The sequence below is a fragment of the Camelus dromedarius genome, unplaced genomic scaffold (genome assembly GCF_036321535.1).
Source record: "Camelus dromedarius isolate mCamDro1 unplaced genomic scaffold, mCamDro1.pat HAP1_SCAFFOLD_158, whole genome shotgun sequence".
NCBI classification, from domain to species: domain Eukaryota; kingdom Metazoa; phylum Chordata; class Mammalia; order Artiodactyla; family Camelidae; genus Camelus; species Camelus dromedarius.
This window is the reverse complement of record NW_026989827.1, coordinates 389252-411450: the sequence shown is the minus strand read 5'-3', so window position 1 is coordinate 411450 and position 22199 is coordinate 389252. Positions and strand designations below refer to the sequence as shown.

Below are 22199 nucleotides of genomic sequence, written 5' to 3'. Positions count from 1 at the left end.
TGTATATGTACAACTGAATCACTATGCTGTATACCTGAAACTAACAAAACAGCTGTATATCTGAAACTAACAAAACATTGTAAATCAACCACATTTCAATTAAAGAAAAAGATAAGTTCTAAATACCTTTATTCAAAGAAAATCTTCAACTCTTACCTCTTACGGAAAGTAAAATGGGAAGCTTGAGCAGGACCAAATTATACTGAATGAGAGGTTACATACCGTCTCCAGCACGTGGCCCATGCTACACACACATCGTGTTTTCCTTCAGGTAAGAATGGCCCTTACTGCCCAGGGAGCGAGTCCTCCTTAGACAAGGCCTGTGTGGCAGTGGCCTTCTTGTCACCGCTCCATCTCACCAGGAGGCCAGGATTTTCAGAGCGGAGGGAACACATATCTCATACACTTCAGATCTATTTCCTGAGAAAAACTATGGAAAGACCAAATTCACCTGCAGTGCGGGAAACATGAGCAGGACCCCTTAGCAGACCGACAAGCCCGAAGCAAGATGGCCTGATGTTCACATCAGAACCAGAACAACAACCGTCTGGCCCCAGTTAAACGATCACCATCTCCCCTGCAATGAACGGTTGGTACTCAGTGTCAGGGATGTTTCTGTTGAGACTTGAGAGATCAAAAAAGTCAGACCAGGGAATCCGGACCTGGTGGATGTCCAGGCTCTGCCAATGGTAGAGGCGGCCCCAAGGGGGTATCACCAGCACCGATTCCTCCATTTTCAGCAGGGTCTTCAGGAGGAAGGCGATGTGGATACAGACGCTCCTATGGAGGCTGAAGCCCTCTGGAGGGTTGACGTCACACAGAAGGTACCTGGCAGGGAGCAAAGGAGAGCGGGTCTTCAGGGCCAAGCCTCTGCACAGGAATCCCGGCTTAGATAGAACAGATACAACGGGAATCCCTGCACAGCCCATGGCCTACAATCCAGACACATTCAGCAGCTTCTGGTTTGTATAGTGGAGGCACTGCCCACCCGTCTCCATGTGGCCAATTACTTCGAGTCCGGGAGCACATGCAGAAGACATCTTGGCATCTGTCTAACAACGCTAAGTACCTGACTAGTACCTGAGCACACGTTCTCCAGGGGCTCTCAAGCTTCTTGGCCTACAGACCCCTGTACACTCTTAATTACTGAGGATTCCAAAAGGCTGCTGTTTATGTGGGTTAAATCTATCAATAGTTCCTGTGTTAGAACTTAAATAAGAACTTTAAAAAATGCTTATGATTTCACTTAAAAATAATAACAACCTACTACATGTTACCATTAATACTCTTAAGCAAAAAATAAGTATATTTTTCTAAACAAAAATCATTAATGAGAAGAAGAGCAGTGATTTTAATTTCTGCAAAACTCTTTTGGACTGGTGAGTTCTGAATTCTATCTGCCTCTAAATTCCCTGTTTTGTGATATCACAGACCAGGTTTTCCCTGGAAATCCCCACAGGAAACTCGGGAGTGCAAGAGTGTGCAAAAGGCAGGTGACATACCGGCGTTTCTATCAAAATAGTCTTGCATCTCAGGGGCCTCAGACACACTTTGATAACTGCTGCCCTACCCTAGGCGAGACTCTCCTACACAAGAGCCAGGCAAGGGTCCTGGCTTCTTTAATGAGTTATCGCAGCCACACTCCTCCCTTCTCTGTGTTAATGTTCCCACAACCTCCATTACCGCAGATGAAGATGTAATCCTCAACTGGGGCCTCTAATCCCAGAAGACTGCCAACTTTGAGAGGGAAGGCCCATCTACCATCCCTACACCCCGCACAGTCTATTTTGAGTCAAGCCCTAGATAACTGCTAATCGGCAATGACCCTTGTCTTATTCCTGAGTTTTACCGAAGGAGCCAACATCTGGATGGAACTGAAATTTCCCTGCAGATAAACAAGGCTGATAAACCACCCCATTCCAACATCTGATTCTGGGGCTCTTCAAAACCCGGATAAGGCCCCGCTTCATAAAAGTCAGGTCCTCCGCCTGCCCTTCCCGGGGGTTCTGGGAGGCCGCGGCCAAGCAGGGCTACCCGGACTCGCGGTCCCAGCCCCAGTGCCCGAGGGGGAGGAAAGACCGAGGCTGTGCCCCAGCCCTGTCCTCCCCGCCCCAACCCGCTCCCTGGCACCACAGCGCCTCCCCGGCAGCCACACCAACCCGGATCCCACCCCGGTCCATGTCCACTGGCCCCGCCAACGGCGCGGCCGTACGTTTACCGTCTGTGGGACGCCGCCCCAGACAGGATGTCGGCCTCCGACTGACCAGGCAAGAACTAGTCGCCCAGGCGAGCAAGCCGCCAGCCCCAGCAGCAAGCACCGCCATGGTCCCGGGTAGCTGCACACTTCCGGAGCCCGCTGCCCGCCCCAGAAGCTCACACCGGCCCGCGCAGAGCGCGGCGCATGTAGCCATGGCAACGCCGCGGGGCCCTCCTCTAGCGCTTGCGTCTGTGTCCTCCCGAGGCTAGACGTGAGAGGGCAGAAATTGCGGAGCCAATGGGAGCCAGGGCTCGGCCAGGACGGGGGCTGGGGGGAGGCTTATGGGGCAGCTGGGCGGGGCCGGGGCGGGCGGTGCCGAGTAGACGTCCTCACCTGCAGCTGGCGCCGGCCGGATGCTGGGGCGGTGCTGCCACCAGTGGGCGGGGCTGCGGGGCGGTGGGGCAGCGGGGCGGGGGCACCCTCACCTGTCCGTGTGTGTGGCTCAGCCTGGGCTCCGCGGCCTCCCCTTGCACCGGACGTGGACCCAGGCTGCCGTTGGGCAAGATAGAGGACTGAGCCAAGGCACAAACGGCTGGCCAGGTAGGGCACCTGAAGTGCAGATCCTCCAGGCCCGCTGCCGGCCTTGAATTCACGCTGCTGGGCAGTTTCCAAGGAGACGGGATCTGTCCTAAGAGGGGAGATAGGGCAGGGGTGCCAGATGCCGGGTTAGGTGCAGTCTTACAGGCTAGCCACGGTGAGAGTGTTCAGAAAAGCCCCTGTGTTGGCGGGGCTAGGAATTTGGGGTATGGGGTGGGGATTGTGTGTGCCATGCTCTGTGGTCTCCCCAAGAACTCTCACCCCCAAGCAAGGGACCCTGCTCCCTCCACCATTCACTGCACCCCCTGCCTTCCCCAGCACCACTACCCCTGCCCCCGGAGTGTCCCATGACCTCTCCCCACACCGGGCACCGTCCCTGTTACAGGTACTGAGGTCCTGGTGGTTCCAGCCCGAGGGTGGGGGCTGTATCTGACCAGTTAGGATGCCTGGAGCTTTGTATGAAACCTCAGAGCATAATGCAGACGTGCACAGAGGCCCCTCAAACAGGATTCCCTGCATGGCCCTCCCACCACGGACCCACAGCGCAGCTGCCACATCAGGCCAAGCCTGCTGGAAGACCGCTGGTCCCTCTCATCCTGTTCCTGATCAAGAGTGCACCGGCCACACTGCTGGGTATTTAGGGGGCCTTAGAAGAGCAGCTGGTATTTTCATGGGCAAATATTTGCTCTTTTGGGAAGATTTCAGTGCAAAGGGATGTAGGATATGCTTTTTCTGTTGCCCTGAAACTGGTGACTATGATGCAAACTTAAGTCAAAACAGGTTTTAGAGAGAGCTGCAAAATATCTAACCCAAAGATCACTGTTCCCCAGCAAAGGCAACACCACCTGGCCGGTGGGGTCCTGGTCCCTCATTCTGGAGGTTGGGGTTTGCACCCTCCAGCTGGGACAGAGCCCGAAACAGCTCTGAACATGCTCCAACAGGCTTTCCCAGCAAAAACGGCCTTTATTTTGAATCTGGGTGAAGGAACCAGCTGAGACATCTGAGTAAATCTTCCTGGGTGTAACCAGGCCTTTTATGCTGAATGAAAGAGCGGCTCTCCACATGCTAACTTCTTAGAACTGAATGTGTGTCAAAACCTTCATGCATGTAGCATGTTGGGAACAGCGTTTCATGGTGAGGGGAACTATAAAACTTACATGTGTATGGGGAAGCCCTCACTCCAACCGGCTTTTCCTGCGCACACTGCCTTTATTTCGAAATTGGCTGTTGCTGAGAAATCTTGGTAAGCTTTCCTAGGTGTAACCATGCCCATTATGCTGGACGAAAGAGCGGCTCTACACTTGTTCACATCTCAGAAATGAATGTGTGTTGAAGCCGTCATTCATGTAGCGTGTTGGGAACAGTTTCGTGGTGAGAAGAACTATGTAAATTACATGTCTATGATGAAGCAATTGCTCGAAATGGGTATTCCAGCGCATACTGCCTTTATTTCAAAACTGGCTTCTCAGAAGACCTGTGGTCTCCACTGCAGGTCTGTCTCCAAGCTCTGGGCCAGCATGGTGACTCTGCTCCCCCTGTCTATTCTGGGAGGTCTAGGGGTCCTCCATGGCCCTTCCACCATTGTTTCTTTTGGAAACACCCCACAGATGAAATGGGCCTGAGAACAGGAGAGCTGGATGCCAGCAGCCACTGCCCAGTTTGTGGCTCCTAGGAGGGGCATCTCCTCTCTGTGGGCTCTGATCTCCCCTACCCTCTCCCCTACCCCCACCCCTCTCCTCCTGCATTTCCCGATTGATCCCTGGATAATGGTCCATACCAGGAATGACCTGGGAGAGGTTTTATGAGTCCTTAAGGGAAAAAAAAAGAAATCTTTAAACAAATTACTGAAAGTAACTTCCAGCTTTCCCGGGAAAGCCCTCTTTCCAATGTTTAAGGCTAGTTGACAGGGTGTCAAATTGCCTAACCACTCACATCTGAGCAACTGCTAACTCTTTCCAGTTCCCCGCAGCATCCACCTCTGGCAGCTTGGCCACAAGAGGGCAAGAAAGCTCTTTCCCCATGCCAGCTCCAGCGTGGCTTTGGAGGCAGTGGAGGCTGAGAGAAAGGGCCCCGCCCTGAAGTTTGGGGGGCCTCCAGCCACAGCCAGAGGAGCAGGAGTTTTCAGAGTGCCCCAGGAGGGAAACCAGGCAAGGCTGCCTGGCCCAAGTCTTCCCTGCCCAGAGAGCCCCATGAACTGCTTTGGGCCCCACTCCCCATTTGGGCCCCCTGCAAAAAGGTACCACGGGATCCACACCTGAGAAGGCAGAAGGATGGCCCTTTGGCCTGGGGTCCCAGCAGGTGTGTCCTGTGATACCTGTGGCCACATATCTTCCTTGTCTCTCCAGGTCAGTGAAGGGTCTGTGCTGGGCACCTTGGTGCTCAGGAACATGGGAACAACTCTAAACTCAGAAGGACAGAGAGACTCTGCCTGGAAGCAAGGATTCCAGGGAGACGCCTTGCCCAGAACTGGGGGACTGTGTGCTGAGTAGACTCCTGGAGGCAATGTGGGGCTGTGGGGTCCTCATCAGAGAAGGGAGCAGGTGTGCTTTCCGGGGGTGGAGCCCTGCTTTGTCCAGTCATGTCCTTGTGTAAGACTCATTTACAAACACCTTCCAGTCCACCTAGGGGTGGCCTCAGAGTTGGGGGTAGAGGAGGAGAGTGAAGGGTGCAGACTTAGGGCCCCCTGACCCACCCAGGGAGCCAAGGGTCAGTGGGAACATCGTGGGAGTCTAGTGCAGGGGTGGAGGACGAGAACTAAGAACATGCCAAGTCATGCAATAAAGTGACCTGTGATCACGAGACACAGGTGGCTGTACACCAAAGGAGGGAGATAGAAATTTAGACCCAAGCTCTGAGAACCTTGAGAGGGGCTGGAGGGTCCCAGGAGCCCTGAGGAACAGCTCTTCTAGGGGCACAGATATCCCAATAAACACATTTCTCATGGATGCTTTTTGGGGTGCAGAGTGAGTTACCAGGATCCTAAAACTAGTATGGAATCCCACCCCCTTGTTCATCACGATTCCTGGCAATAAATTGCTGTCATTTGTTCCTGGACATGCACAGGGGAGGTGACTGCTGTGGTGGTCACTGCAGGACTAGAATCTTCTGGTGTGGGCTCTGTGACCACAGAAACCCAGGGGGATTTCTTAACGGGAGCACCTGGAGTCCATGCCTTCAAGGACCACCCTCATGGGATGGCCAATGATCCCGTGGTACCCAGGTCACCAAGTGACGAATTTGTGAGGTTGCCTGGGGTAACCTGGGGACATGTAGGTTTCTGTGGTCAGCACGTGGGCCCAGCACTGCGGGATGGTCTGCACAAAGAGGGGCCTGCCCTCCTGATGATGGCTTCTAACACCTGCAGGGAAACTGCTCCCTGGGCGCCTGGAGGTCCATATTGAGAGCGTCCTGCCAGCCATGAGAGATCACCTTCCCCTGATGCAGAGGCAGACCTCTCCCCCTTGAGGCCCAGTGGACACCTGGCTCAGGTCCCAACTGTGTGCCCTGGACACACAGAGCCCCAGATCTCTGGCACAGACTGGGGTGTGGTTGTGTCGGGGCAGAAAAGGCCCAGGTAAGGGGCTCATTCAGGGACAGAGGCCACTCTGCAGGGATACTGGACCTGGCAGCAATACACTGCTTCAGAACTTACCTGGGCTGGGTTTCCAAGCTGTGGGATGGAAGGGCCTCTCCTTCCTGCGGTGCAGTGGGGGGAACTAGATCCATCGTCAATATCAGCCCTGAAAATGGAGGCTGCACTACATCCATTCCTGGAAAGAAAAATCAGGCCCCTCCAGTCCAGGTGACTCAGAAAGTCATTCAGCAATGTTCGGGGCCCCCAGTTTAGGCTTTGAATTAGAGCTGAGCGGCTCAGGAGGCCAGATCCCTGTCCGTGGCTCCAGGAGTAGGCTTTCTGCTTGGGGACAGGATCCTCACAAACACCTGTGTCTTTGTGGGACTTTCCCCTCTGACCAGCTGGGAGGCAGGGTGCAGTTGTGGGAAATGGTGTTTCCATGAGCAGAGGGCCACCAAGTGGTGGGGGCACAGGAGACTGTGAGAATGAGTCCCGCAAAATTTCTGGAATCAAAAAACTGGCAAATGTGAAAAAGTGCATAATTTGTTTTATCGAACAGGCTGCTTATGTACGTTTGGAGGGCCAGGTTCAAAGACTCTGCATCCATCCAGGACAATAGCATCAAGAGAAGAACAGACAGAGCAGAAGGAGATCTGGGGTTTCCCCCAGGAATGAGGTGGAACAGGGATTTCTGCAGATTTGCAAGGCGTCCCCTACCACTGAGCATGGGGTTACAACCCCACGTGACTACCGTCGTGTTTGGCTTGGGCTCTGGATCTGGCCTGCTCATTTATTCTTCCAGCTGAGTTCCAGAAACTCAGAGGGTGGACTTTGAGGGGCTGCGTTTGGAACCTAGTGAGGAGCTGGATGGTCCTTTATATTGAGTCCCTTCAGCCTAATCACCGTAGCTGAATCCCAACACCCCCCAGGCACCCAGGGTGGCTGTGGAGGGAGAGAAAGCCTGGCAGGCGACCTAGGGGTCCCACTGCTCTGTCCCTCCCTTGTCTTCATTCCCTTTCACCCCAGAAGGTGTGATTGTCTCGTGTCATGGTGGCCGCCGTAGTGTCCCTCCCAGCAATCTCTCTTCTCCATCAGGTGGGGTTCCCAACCCCACTCAGCCTTCTCTCTGCATGGATGCTGAAGGACCAGGACCACCTGAATTTCTGAGCTTGAGCAGTAAGGTGGAAAAAAAGAAACCAATGGAAACAAAGAAACAAGTTATTGTGGCAAAACTGCCCACCACAGAGAAGCTGCCCTGAGTGGAAGGGAGGGTGTGGGCATGCCCATTTGTTTCCTGTCTCCCAGTGCTCTTAGCTTTCTTATTGCAGACCTGCATGGTTACAACAAAATGATCTGCAAAACTGAAAATATTTACTCTCTCGCTTTTACAGAAAAGGCTGGTCAGCCTCTGGTCCGGTACCAGGCAAGTGATTGGAGTCCCTTTCCAGTTTGGAAACATCTGGGCAGGCCCAGGTTTGCAAAAGTCTTTAAGAGTAGTTACGGAGTTTTGCTTCTAAAATTCTTTACGGCTGTATATACTTCTGAGATGCGGTTGTGCTGTGTAATTCTGAGCCGGGATTTTCTCAAACTGTTTCTCACTTCTTATACCAGACATTCCTAAATTCCAAGGGGAACTGTATATTAAGGAAGCCATGGAATTTAGGAAAAGGATACAGATCTCATTTCCTTTTAAGCATCAGTGTACCTCCATCATGGCAGTATTGGTTATGAGTTATTGATAGGGGAATTAAATAGTAACCAGATTAATAGAAAATAGGGGATTTTAGGTACACAGGTTCATCTTTTCAACATTTTTTGTAATATTTGCAGTTTAAGATGGCCATTCCTGAGAAACAGGTAGCCTCTTAGAATGAAATAGCATTTCCTCTGAACCATACTTAATTTTTATTTCGTAGACAGCAGGAAGGGTAATCACACATCACACATTTGGGGACGTCAAAGAGAAAATGTAACTTTCTGGGAGTGCACTCCCCCATCTCCCCCTGCTCTTTTCACTGTCCCATTCTCCCTGGAAGGCTCTTTCTTATCTTCTTCTCATGGCTCCAGTAACTCTTTCTTCCTCCTCATCCCTCAGCTGATAAGGTTACTTTTCTACTTTGAACAAGCAAACAAGCCAACAGAAGAGAAGTTTCACAAGCAACTCCCAGCACATCCGCTCACCTAGTGTTGTCTGTGACCTCACTCTCGGTGCCCCACCTCTTATTACAGGTAACATCGAAAGCCAATTCCTCGAAAAGTCCCCAGGGCCCCATCCCTCCCATCTTCTCTGGGTTGTCACTCCCAAAACCATCCTCTCTTTCACTACCTCATCTATTTTGTTCTCCTGCTAGTTGGCTCCCATCAGTATATAAACGTCCATCTTCTTAAAAGAAACAAACAGCACTCCTTGACCCTAATTCACCCCCACCAATTGCCACCCTGTGTCTTTGCAGCAAATATTTAAGGAGTTGTTTAAACTCACTGTCTGCATCTTCTCTTGAGCCATCCCCTTTTACACCCACTCTGGCTCTTCCCCTGATCCCTCGCTCTATGGAAACTGCTCTGTCAAGGCCATCAGTGACCACACGTTGCTAAATATAGTGGTCAATTTTCAGTCCTCATCATGAGTAGACCCTCGGCAGCATTTGACCCAGCTCTTCCATCCCTCCTCCCCCGTGTTCCTGCTTCACTTAAACTCCAGCCCATCGCTCAGTCTGTTTTCTGCTTTTGGTCTACTGGCTGGTCCTTTGCCAATGTCTCCTCTTTTTCCCAAACATACACTGTGGGTGTGCCCCAGGGTTGGCTCCTGGGCCTCTCATCTCTCTCTCTGCTATTCCTTTGGTGGAAGCAACCCAGCCTTGGAAAGTGGCATGCCATCAATTTCTCGATTTCTCCAAAACTCCCTGATTTGCCCTTTCCATCTGGACCTTTATCCCTGAGACTCACATTCTTTTTCTTTCATTAATCTTGCTTTCACATTCATACATATGTTCTACTATGTAATTACTTTTCCAAATTTTGTATCAGTAAATATATACATCATGTAAAATGCTCAAATCTGTATTATTTCCACTAAGATGCTTATTCTAACTTAGAACCTTTCTGCATTTCTGTATTTATGTGGAAAAAGCGAATAGCATTTCTACAAGCCTCATAGTTAAACAGTGTGTTTGTTTGGGGCTATTATGTAACATGAAATAATGATACATTAACATAGTCCTTTTTCATTTATTTTTATGTAACACCAAGATGAGGTTTTTTCACTGAACACTGGTTTTATTGAAATTTTACCTACATTATGGACAGTCAGTTTATGTGAAAGCCCTCATTTCTCCCCTTTCTGATATATTTTCCATTTGGCTATATATAACATATACCTTGGCATGAAACAAACTTCCCAAATCATTCACATAATACAATTAATACATTTAAATTATATTTTTTAAATGTTAAAAAGAAAAAGAAAACAGACTCCTCTACCTATTAGGCATTTCTGTGGCAATATGTAATACACACCTTAACCATGACATTGAAGAACTGAGCTGATACCAGCCCCTTTCCACCTGCTCAGCCCCACCTTGTCCCATCCCTTGTGGATGGAGAGGACATCCCTCCCATTGTCCAGGTCCAGATGTTGGAACAATGTTCTTTCTGTCTTTCTCTTACACACACAGACAGCAAATCCAGCTTGTTAGAAAATTCTGGGTATTCTGTCTTCATTAACCACCTGCTCCCTGCTCCCCGCCCTCCTAAGAGCCACCTTCAGCCCTTCCTGGACACCAATAGCCTCCTGTTTCCATCTTTGCTTTCCTACAATCTCTCATCCACACAGAGTCAGAGGGAGCCTGCAAAACATACATTGATGGGGTGGGTTTAGTTCAGTGGTAGGGCGCATGCTTAGCATGCAAGAGATCCTGGGTTCAAAAATGATTATAAATCAATAAAAAATGTTAAAAAAAAAAAAGAGATCCTGGGTTCAATCCCCAGCACCTTCATTAAAATAAATAAATTACCTCCCACAAAAAAACACAAACACAAAAGCTTAAGTTGGACTATATCACCCCTCCCCTCAAAACTCACTAAACGGGTCATCATTTCATTAGGAGCCAAAGTCATCACAAAGGCCTCAGGACCCGGCGTGCTCTGCCTCTCTGCCCACACTCTCCCCCTCACTCAGGGGGCCTCTGACTCCGGCTCTTCCTTCTTCCTCCGGATCTATTCTGCTTCAAGTTCATTACTCCGTGAGATCTGCCAGGATTGCCTTATTCCCTCCTGCCTGCCTCCCACCCCACCGCCATCACCGGAGTTTGCTCATATCACTCTTTTTTTTTTTTTAATTTTTCCAAGCTCTTACTACCCCCAACATGCTGCCTGTTTCCTCTACTAAAACTCTGAGCCCCCAGTGATGGGGAGTCATGTCTATTTTGTTGACTGATAAAGCCCGAGAACCTTGTGAATTGGTCTAGTTAGGAGATTCCCGTACGTAGTAGGAGCTTATACACATTTGCTGAATGACTGTAGATGCCCTGGTCCAATCCGATGGAGCACTTCTGTGTCCTGCTCAAAGAATAACTGTCCTTTCCACCTGAGAGGGGGTGACAACTTCCTTGGTGATCAAAGGCAACATCTTTTTGCTTTATGCTGTTAACCTTAGGCGGGGAGACTGGGGGATCTTCATATATATTTTTAAATTTGGTTCACTCTGCAGTTTGTCTTTGGTCTCTGTATAATTTTGAAAAACTCTTTATGAGTGATCATTCTTCCATCAGATTGAACAGGGTCCAGGGGGAAGGACCAAGCCTGTCCCATCGGCCATCCTATGTGTCATGTCCTGGGACCCAGTGGATGCTCAGCACGTAAGTGAACAGACTGGAGTGAGTGAAGAAATGGGAGCATCTCCTTATTGTGGTGGCTGCTCTCTGTCAGATGCCTTGAGATTTGAGGAAGGGTTTACAAGTGCGGAGAGGGGAGATCAGGTCCTCTGTGCTCTTCCTGAGTGCCCTGGCTTTACCCATTCCCCCAGCCCACTCTGGGCAGCCAAGTTGAGGAGCTGGGCCACCGGAGGTTGTGCTGATCAATAATCCACCTTCACCCCAAGTCCGGGGGGTAGGGACCCCTGGTTGTAGTCTCTGGAGTCAGGTCCTTGGAGGAATTCCTCACTGAACTATGTTTTGGACCTTTTATTTTTCTCTATAACCTCCAGCTGAAGAAGATTGTCTTAGACACATGGAAGCTGAGGACGCCTACTGTCCCCTCGGAACCCAGGTGGGGCTGGGAGTCTGCTGTTTGTATAGCCGGTGGGCTCGTGTTGCTTTGGGCATCCCTGTGTCTGAATTCCTGCAGTACACTCGGTGGTAAGGAAGGGGTGCCTGGCAGGGAGGGAAGTGGGTCGGGAGACTGCACAGCTGGGGAGATGTTAACCTGGGGTGTGCAGGAGCCTGCTGATGCATGGCATCTCGGTTCAGGGAACTCTTCACGCTCAGAGGGGTTCCCACTCCCGCAGGGGCCATTTGATCAGGGTGCTGGGCTGTCAGGGGACCGCAGGGGTCCCAGTGAGGATTACAGTGCCTTCAGGCAATGGGAAATGAGGGGTCCAGCGGCACTTGAATTAACTGTGCACCCAAACCCAGCCCCCACCTCTTTCAGCCTTTATCCTTATCTGCAAAACTGGAATTTTATTAACCATCCCGCGGGGTCGTTGATGGGCTAGGACAGACTAGACAGTCAAGAGCTGGAATTCCTCTGTCCCCTGATTGTTTTCCTTCTTTCTGACTATTTGCTCTCACAAGCTCAGTCTCTCTGTCTCTCTCTCTTTCACTTCTAACTTTCTCTCATGCTCTGGTTTCATTTGACTTCCAACCACCGCCCCTCGCCAATCCCCAGATGAGTGAACTTGATTTCTGTGTGTCAGTTCCAAATTCCCAGGAAAGATGCTCTGTCTCCCTCTGGATCTGTTGTCCAACCCATCAGTTGTGGCCAGATGAGGGAGTCCCTCTGGGACCAGTGGAGGGTCTCCGCCCAGCCCCCCAGCCACCACTTTGGGAGCACATATCTCTCCAAGGAGGAGGTACTGGCTGTGACCTTGTGTCAGTCAGTATGAATTTATGTCTCCTCTTGCCCCTCCTTCATCCTCCTAAACAAAGATGAAAATTAAACACTCCCGGGATTTGTGTCATGGAACACGCAGGGTGGGGGCTAAGGGGGCTGGAATCTCTGCTGCATTTAAGGGACTACAGTGAATCCCCAATGAGAGCCTGCAAAGGGAACACCACCACCCCCACCTGGCACTTATGGTGCTGAGTCTGAGTGATGTTGAGCTAGGCTTCTGACCACAGCTCAGGGGTCTGGTCTGACCAGTTAGCCTTTGAAACCAACCAGCTTTGGATTCCTCAATCCCTCCCTGAGGTTTTACTTGAACCACCAGCTTCTGCATCTCTGAAGACAGATGATGAGGACCCTTCACGTAAGCCGTTCGCACAGCCCTGTGCAGGCCTTTGTGCTGCACGTTCTGCCCGGCGAGATAACTGAGGTTGGTATTTTACTGATGTTAGAAATAGTCTGGTTTCCCTATGTACTGTTTCACTGAACAAGCAACAGAAGCCACCTCTCGCTGATAAAAGCAAAAAGGGACTTAATGAGAAGATGCTGGGAGGGTGTATGGATTGGCCAGGACCGGAGCCAACCCAGGAGCTGTAGGAGGTGTTAGGGAGCCCCAGGCACCAGGCCGGGCTGGGTGCTACCGGGCCCCCTGCCACCCCAGAAGGGACCCCTCTCCACCCGACCCTCCACCTCACTCACTGCAGGTTCATATCCCGGCAGGGCCAGGTCACACTGAAGCCACCAGCACACACCTCAATGGGGGAGTTGACACCGTCTCAGCTGAGGGCGTGCCCGGTGTGGGGAGAGGCCCAGTCAGAAGAAGGCGGTTCCCCTACTATTCCGAGTTAAGGTGCAAGTCAGTGCCCATCACTCAGGAGAGCCAGGCTGGACGGACCTCATTGCGGTGACTAGGCCGTCTGAGTTCACTTAATACTTTCTATGTTTGAAGGCCCTGGAGGGAGAAAAAGTGAAGTTTCTAGAACTTATTTTGTGTTTCCCATGTAACAGGTGCGGTAAGCAAGCCACTTCAGACAAGACCCAGAGCAACCACGTTAATAGGCCACGGAGCAAGTAGTGCAGTCAGGCCTCTGTGGACCCGAAACCCGTGTCCCCATCAGCTCAGTAGTTACCAGTGGAAACTGGGGGGATTTATGGGACTGTGTGCTCCTGTAGGGGCTGGGATGTGTGTGTTTAAATCCACATCTTCAGAAACTCGGCTAGAACCACAGAAACTTATTGCACGGAGGCAGAGGAGGGGAGGATTCCAGCCTTTGTTCCAGCTCGTGTGGAGCTCAGAAATTTCTCCTTCTGTCCTGAAAACAACACCAGAGCTGAGGGAGCTGCAATCCCACTGTACTTCTTAGATCCCAGAAAAATGAGGGGAAAATCTGCTCCCAACACAGAGAGGCAGCCAGGCAGGCTTGGCGAGTCACAGCTCCCAGGGCAGAACCCGCTTTTGTAACAACCCCCAGGGCAGGCAGATTTAACAGGTCCCTGAGGCCAGTGGAAATCTCAGCGTGGGGAAGTCCGAGTGTGACAACTCCAGGGGGCCAGTCAGAGGGGCCCCCTGCTCTTTTTCATGCATTTTACCTCCAGGACCGTGTCCTGTTCTCAGAATGAAGGCCTCAGAGGATAACTCCTCATGCTTCCTGCCTGGAAAGGAGAAAATAACTCTATTGAAATATACCCAAAACATTCTGTTTCATTTGGGGAAGTTGTTTTTTGTTTGTTTGTTTTTTTAATGAGAAATTATTTTACCAGAGCCTAACCAACCTGGGAGAAGGGAAATCCCTTCTGTCTCACCCAAATTGGGGTGGGGGGAAAGAGACACACTTGTGGAGGTCACAGCTCAGGGCATAGGCTCAATGAGAACTAATCACAGGACTACAGATTCCCTGCTCTGTCCTGCTCCCCCAACACCTTACCTCCATGTCAGTAGGGCCCCTGTGTAATAACAGGAATAAAACTAAAAGAAGTAAATGTCTCAGGAGTGTCAAGGGAAAACCCAAAGACAGTGGGGAGATGAAAACAAGGACACACAGGCTGTTTTAGCCTCTCATACCAATAGCTGTAGCAAACTACACACAGCCCATCCCAGTAGATAAACAGAAAACCTCACAGAAGAAATTATTTATTTTGGTTCTCTTACCCAGTGCATTCCATGGTGCATCCTCGCCTAGAATTGAGTGGAAGCAAGTCCATCTCAGAAGGGACATAACTGAAGAGGGATGGCTTTCCAGACTCTGATGGGCAGCGAGAGCTGCAGCCTGGGTGAGAGCATGGTGAGGGGTGGGGTAGGGGGTGGGCTGCCTTCTTCCCCAAATAAGGAAACTTCCTGAGGCCAGCACAGGAGGGAGGGCCATGGGGTGGAAGCAGCCAGACTTCTTCCTGAGAACTGATGGGATGCCTCAAAGGGACCATTCAGGTACCAAAACTGGGCCGTGAGTGTGGGAGCCAGTCGGTCTGACTCAGAGCCCAGGACTGAGGTGGGCGTACAGCAGGCCGGTCTTACTTGGCTGGATCCATTTCACTTCTCCGAAGCCCTGTGTAAAACATGAAGCGTGGACGGCCTGTTGAGCACAGCTCTGCCCTCAAGACCTGTTTCAACTCCTCTCTTCCCGGAAAACAGCATCTCTGAGCCCGCCCTTGGTGACCTCAGAGAGATCACCCTAGTGGCCCAGGCTAGTGACCGGGAACATGTACCTTCCTGCAGCCAACCCCAGACGTCCACTGATGCATCATATACTGGCAAAGATGTGAGTTCCTGTGCATTGGTCTAACAGCAGAGACTCTGCCACAGGCCCAAGAGGTGGTGTGTGGGACATGCAGAGGTGCAGGAGTGTAGGCAGTGCAAAAGTGTAACTGGTGACAGGGGTGCAGGGGCTGTGGAGGGCGCAGGCAGTTCAGGGGATGCGGGGGTGCAGGGGTGCAGAAGTGCAGGCAGTGCAGAAGTGCAGATAGTGGCAGGGGTGCAGAGGTGCGGGGAGTGTAGGGATGCAGGGAGGTGCTCAGGCACGTGGCCAGGATTAGAAGGCAAGTGCACATCCTCGCAGTCAGCCTGACCCCGGGAGGCTAGTCCAATCGTTTGGGGCGGCGGAGGCGGCGGTGCATGGGAGGCTGCCCGGGCAAGCCGGTCGATTTCTTCTCTTCCCTGCAGCCTGGCCTAGGGGGGCCTTGGCCGCTGGAGATTCGCCAGATGTTGGACTCCAGGTAAGCTTGCTCCTGGGAGGTGGGGCGGTTAGGTCAGGGGGCAGCGGCAGCGACAGGGGGGCGGAGCGCGGCTGCCTCTGGCGAACTGTTCGAATAGCTGCCTTCTCCCGGCTGCCGGGCCTGGGAGCGGCCTCTGCTGCCCCTGGTCACCGTACACGCCTGTCCCGCTCAGCTTGCTGAGTGGGGACGGTGCCATTAATGTGCGGGGCCCACGGGGTTAGGGGGGCTGCCGCGCGGAAGCCGGTCAGTTCGCTCAGCTCTCCCCCGCGGCGGAGCCAGTGGCAGCTTCTGCTGCCGTAGAGGCGGGACGCCGGTCTCCAGGTGAGCTTGCCCCTGGGAGGCGGCGGCGGCGGCTGCAGGGGGAGGGGGTCCGTTCCAGGGAGCTGCTCCATTTCTTCTGTCCCGCGCGGCCTGGCCTGAGGGCGACCTCTGCCGCAGGAGATTTGCCTGCGGTCCGACTCCAGGTGAGGTTGCACCTGGGAGATGGGTGCGGTGCAGTCAGGGGGCTGGTAAGGTGGTGGCTGCGGGGATAGGGAGGCTGCCCCGGGGGAGCTTGTGTATTAGCTCCCCTGTCTGTGCCGCGTGGCCTGCAGGCGGCCTCTGCTGCGCCAGGTCCCCGGACACCCCTGTCCCACTTTGCCTGCTGGGGGCGGGAAGCAGGGTAGTCAGGGTACACGGGTGGCGGGGGTCGGGGGCCTGCATCGGGGGAGCGGGCCCATTTGCTCCCATCTTCCCCGCGGCTTGTCCTAGGGGCGGTCTCTGTTGCCCTGGGTTACGGGACACGTGTATCCTAGTCGGCCTGACCCCGGGAGGCGGGCGTGGTACGTTGGGGGTGGTGGCAGCAGCGGCAGGTTTTCCCATGGAGCCGGTCCATTTGCTCCCATTTCCCCCCATGGTTTGCCCTGAGGGCTGTCTCTGTTGTCCCAAGTTCGCCGGACGTCCATCTCCAGGTCAGCCTGCTCCCTAGAGGAGGCCACCGTGAGGTCAGGGGGCAAGAGAGGTGGCTGCTTCAGGGGTAGGTGGCTGCCTTGGGGAGCTGGTGGATTGGCTCCCGTCTCCCCGATTGCCTGGTGTGGGAGTGGCCTCTCCTCCCCCAGATCACCAGACACACCTGTCCCATTCAACCTGCTGGGGGAGGGGTGCCCTGGGCGGTGCCTTTAAGGTGCGGGGGTGGCGACGGCGGGGGTAGAAGACCTGCAGCGCTGAGCCTGTCAATTTGCTCTCCTCTTCCCCGCTGCCAATCCTGGGGGCGTCCTCTGCTGCCCAAGAAGCCGGATGCCCGTCTCCAGGTCAGCTTGCCCCTGGGAGAAGGGCGCGATGCGGTCGAAGGGCAGAGGCAGCTGCGAGGTCCGGCTGCCCGTCCTAATGGGGCCACTTCTTCTCCTCTCCACTGACCTGGCCTGGGAATGGCCTCTCCCGCGCAAGATTCGCCTGACACCCCACACCCGGTCAGGTTGCTCCTGGGAGGTTGGCGCGGTGAGATCAGGTGTTGGAGAGGAGAGAGTGGCTGCCCCTGGCGAGGTGAAGGATAAGCTCCCATCTCTCTGGAGGCATGACGTGGCCGACCCTCGTTCCCAGGTCACGTTTCTCCGGGTCATATTGCCCCGGGGTTGCAGTAGGGTGAGGGGGCAGCGGGGTGTTGGCTGGGGTATGGAGCCTGCCGCTTGGGAGCTGGTGGTTTAGCTCCCATCTCTTCCGCAGCTTGGCCTGGGGGCAGCCTCTTTTGCCCCAGGTCCCAAAGCACAGTTTCCCTGACAGCTTAGCCACTGGAGGTGGGCAGGATGTGCTGAGGGGGCGGAGGCAGCTGCCAAGGCAGCGACGAAGGGGGCTGTCCCTGGCCAGCTGGTCAATTTGTTCCCATCTCAAACTTTGCTGCCCCAGTTTCGCAGAACGCCCTTCTCCAGTTAATTCTTCTCCTGGGAGGTGGGCGCAGTGCATGCAGCCCAAGGTCTGGGCTCTCCCCTGGGGAGGGGCAGAAACCTCTTGTTCTCCTTTGTCTTTATTCTTCAGCAAAGGGGTTACTTGACCCAATTCTTAATTCTGAGGAAGTGTAGCCTGTGTTACGGAAGAGTTGCTGGACAGTGAGGTTTCTGGGTGGGTTTTCACATCAGCTGATGCCCCAGGCAGGCAGGAAATCTATTACTTAGAGCTTCTTAGTCTGGAGTTGGGGGATGGCCCCGCCATCCTCACCATGCTTTTTAAAAATGTGTTACTCCTCTCTTTTTCCTAGGTGACATTTTAGGTTATTGGGTCACAGATTGCTGGCACACTCATCCCTGTTCTCAAATATCTTTTAAACTTGGGTGAAGTGATAAGTAGGGGAAGATGATTTACTGAAAGGTAAGAATACTTAAATTTGCATTAAAGCTAAATTCTGTCAATCTTTCTCAAATGATTTTTCTCTGATTCTAAATCCACGACCTAGTGAATGTTGTACTCCTGTGTAAATCATTGATCTTCACATCACATTGGTTGAGTGGTCAGCGAGATTTGTTAATTAGATTATTCCTGAAAGGAAAAGCTCAGGCTTTTGAGAATTCCTTGTCGGATGTCACCCAGGCAGTCACAGTAGAAGACAGAGCTGATATAAAAATCCCTCACCTGCCTGAACTGCAAAGCTTCTGGAATTACTGATCCCTGAAATGCAGGTGACATTTGATGATAATCTGGGGGATGGTTTATATGATCAGATTCTTCCAGTCCTGTAAATGGTTTCCGTGGCCCCAGCCCTGAAAGAACTAGTCTTAGGGGCCATATCATGAGGGGTGGGATGGGAAGGCAAGGTCTAAGAGCTGAAATCACTGAGATTCCACACTCGCTAAACACAGACTCCAGAGCCTAATTTTTGTCAGGTTCTGTTCTGGATTTGAGAGTGTGTTCAGACATGATTCTTGCCCTTCAGGAGACACTGCCTGCGTGGTAGTAACCTTTACATAGATCTGGGGAGGATGGCAATTAAGTAGATGGGCTGTTACGGTTCTCAGTGTGCCCAGGCTCGCTCTTCCAGGCATTCGTGGGACTAACGAGTCATCTTATTCACTCATTCACTAATTTATTACCATTGAATTGATCATTTGTCCCACAGTAAGTGAAAGAAGGTATCAGGAAGCTGAGTTTTGTCCCCTCTCCTATCACTGATTGTATCTGTCAGTCGGGCTCCTTGAGTATGCATTGTGAAATGGTGGTATTTCTTGCCCAATGGGGCTGCACTGTGAGTTTTGAGAATCAGGGGAGTCACGTGGGTAGGACAGCACCCTGACACACATGGCCACCCCACCACATGAGACAGCATTGTCGATGCTCAGGTGATCCGATGTAGACCGCTGTGCTAAACCTGAGCATGTTTAGTGATCTTGGTGGCTATGAAAATACAGACTACCCGTCCTTACCTCTGAGACTCTGAGGGTGTGCACACCAGAATTCTGCATTTTAAGAAGCACTTTAACTAAATCTGATGAAGATGATCTGATTGTCCCACTGAGAAACACTGGTGTGCGAGACACCAATATTGTGGATTCTCAGGGAGCGATGTCTTTTCAGGATTGTCCAAGGGTCCTCACTTGAGACTTTTGCCTTGGGTGTAATTGTATGTGTTCAGAAGTGATGTCTTTCACTTCCAGTGCTTGTCAGCATGCTCTCTGCAGGGGTTTGCTCTCAGTAGATGGCAAAAACTATGATTCTTCAGGTCACCGAGCTAGAGTGTGAGCGATATTTTATTTTGGTTTTCTTTATAGCAATGCAGAGTCTCCCGAGAACAGATTCAGACTGAACAGATTTGTGTCAGACTTTGGGAGACCGCTGGTGCCCCAGATGTTCTCTGGCAGGTCAATGACGAATCTAGGTCCATCTTTCACTGCTACGTCAATGAAGTGGGCCACTTCGACAAGGCCAAAGCTAGTATCCCCACCATAGCCCTTGACAGTGATGTTCGGCTCCAGGAAGCCATCAGATGCAGCGGACGGCCAGAGGAGGAGCCGAACTTGCCCATGAAATGTGACATCATCAACTTCATCAACACGGACCAGAACTCTTCCTTTGGGGAAGATGATCTGATTTTCGAACCACCGAATGTTCTAGAAAATAAGCCAGTTGCCCAGACCCCACACAAAGACTTGAGTTGAGAAACGTGCTTTGTCAGGTGTCTTTTTGAAGATATGAATTTTGTCTTTGTATGGCAGGAAGTCCCGTTTCACAAAATTGTATGTGTTTTTCTCTGAGAGAGAGAAATGGAGACAGACAGAAAGACGAAGAAGCAGAAGAGAGCGCCCTCAGAAGAGAGCTAGTTAAGGTGAGTTTTGTGCCATTAAAAAATATTTGGGGTTTTGGGGGGAACAAAGTATTTACACTGTCTCATTCTCCTCGTTGGAAACCTTGGCCCCACACTCAGTGTCAGCATCCTTGAACAGGGGTTGGCACGGTGCATTTTATCTCGCGCTGCCTCTTCCACGTTCTGCCTTTAGCACGTTGTTTTGCCTCCCAGGGCTGCCACCCTTTAAACTGTAATGTGAGGAGTCTGGAGTAGATGATCCATCCCAGCTCTGCTGTTTTGCAAATTTCTGATTTCGTATTCGGATGAGGCTGGGATACACCCAGAGCAGTATAAACCAGGCCCTACCTCCTGTCTCTTGCTGGGGCATCCCTCAGGTCTGTGCCTTCTACTCAAGACTTTACTGAGCCCAGCTTTTGTCAGGAGCCCAAGTGCCTACCGGGATGGCAGGAGACCTGTCTCTCGTGGTCACAGTGGCCGAAAATTCTATTTGTTGTGCTGAAACAGCTCTTCTGAGATCCTCCGGCCACCCTTGCTCCAACCTGAGGACAGACCTACCGTTCCTTTCCTAGGAGGAGGATCAATCCATGGTGCATTTTATGACAATCCTGTCCCCAGGAATGCACGGAAGGTTATCAGCTGAGTGAGGGGAAGTGCCTCTGTGTCTCTGTGTCCCTGTATCTCTGTCTGCTCACAGTGCCCTGCCACCGGCTACTGAACAAGAAAAGTGCTATTCACCATGCTGTGTCTTTTGCAGATGTGTAGGTGATGGTCTTGTGGCTCATGTGTGGGCTTTGTGCTGGGATGGTGAAGGGCTTATAAATACCTCATCAACATGTATTCGAGATGGCCTGGTGCCACACAGACTTGATTCATGAAGGCATCAAGCCTGCACACTGGTTTGGAAACAACTTGGTTTTGATCAGTCACACTGCATGCATGACTCACTGCTGATCTCTGGGTGTTTTTTTCATTTTAGATTTATTCACCCAGTGTCTTGCTTAAGCTGAAAAATACATTTATTTCACTAGAATATTCTCGGATTCTTTGTTTCACACATCCAGTTGTTTAATTCTTTAAAAATCATTTTGTGTTTATAATGCCTCCTAATTTCTATCAACTCTAGGTTCCCAGTGGCCTGAGCCATGCACCAGATTTGATGTAGGAACTGTTCCACCAAAAGAAATCCCTTTGCCATAATATCTTTTGAGGAAAATATTATTCTTTAAGGCTCTAACAGTAAATCGTAGAACAAAGCATGGAACATTTATTGTAGTTAATACATGTTCATGCAAAAAGAAATGATATTTTCATTAAACAATGTTGATTTTAATAACTTTTACTAATGTGAATATTATTATTCATAATTTAAATAACCAAATAAAACCACAGTTATTTATTATGAAGATTGAAAACTATTTACACTGTCTCTCAATTAGAGGCAGCTTTATTAGAAGACTGAAGGGTATTTAAAAGATGGAAAAATACCCATGATGACACCATCATTTTTATTAACTAAATATCAAGAACTGTGCAGGGTTAAGATTTAACCATCTGCAAGCTGTCAAGTTAGCATGAGGTAGTTTGTGGATGCTGCCAGAAGACAGGAGTCTCCCTCAGGATCAGAGACAAAGAACTTCCTGCCAGCACAGCAGGCAGCTTGGGGTTCATGTTCATGTTGGTTCCTGAGTTTCTTTCCTTTTGCTGTTGTAACAAAGGACCACAGACTCAGTGGCTTAAAGCAATACACATTCATCGTCTCACTGTTCTATTGTGCAGAAGTGCAAAGTCATTGTCAGTGGGCTAAAACCAACGTGTGGCCAAGGCTATGTTCCACACCGAGGCTCTAGGGAGGGATTCGTCCTCCTACCTTTCCCAGCTTGCAGAGGTGTTCACACTCCTTGGCCCAGGGCCCTGTGTCACTGTGACCTCTGCTGCCACTTTACATCTCTGTATCTGCCTATATAGATATAAAGGAAGAGTCTTCTACATCTGGTATGGACCGTTTTTCCTAAATGGACATTGTATCTCTATGTGCAGATTAAAACCCCTTCCCTCCAGGGTGTGGTGGCATCAGCTCACAAGATTACCACTCTGGGCTTTAAGTGTCCTCTTTGTATTGTCACCTGGGAACTTCTCTTTCCATAGTTAGCTCTGTGTTACATTTGTTGTTGTATTTTACCCGGTATTACTGAAAGTTTTACTTAAAAGGGATCCTAATTAGCTCTGTTTACCTGTTTCCAGAGCTGAAAGCT

At 51.2% G+C, this 22199-nt stretch overlaps 2 long non-coding RNA genes across 3 annotated transcripts; both read left to right on the top strand.

Moving 5' to 3' along the window:
* The first annotated feature begins 2682 nt into the window (after positions 1-2682).
* LOC135320877 (uncharacterized) lies at positions 2683-15728 on the top strand. The gene is made up of 10 exons (XR_010380216.1): positions 2683-2797; positions 6159-6368; positions 6928-7841; positions 8464-8597; positions 11138-11224; positions 11572-11722; positions 12793-12897; positions 14621-14738; positions 15009-15223; positions 15625-15728. It is a non-coding gene; the product is annotated as an uncharacterized LOC135320877 (long non-coding RNA).
* Positions 15729-16387: 659 nt separating this feature from the next.
* On the top strand, positions 16388-21059 carry LOC135320872 (uncharacterized). 2 transcript variants are annotated; one of them, XR_010380210.1, is made up of 5 exons: positions 16388-16692; positions 16946-16966; positions 17908-18017; positions 19856-19965; positions 20452-21059. It is a non-coding gene; the product is annotated as an uncharacterized LOC135320872 (long non-coding RNA). The 2 variants fall into 2 exon arrangements; XR_010380211.1 differs by lacking the exons at positions 16388-16692; positions 16946-16966 and adding an exon at positions 16981-17255.
* Positions 21060-22199: the final 1140 nt, after the last annotated feature.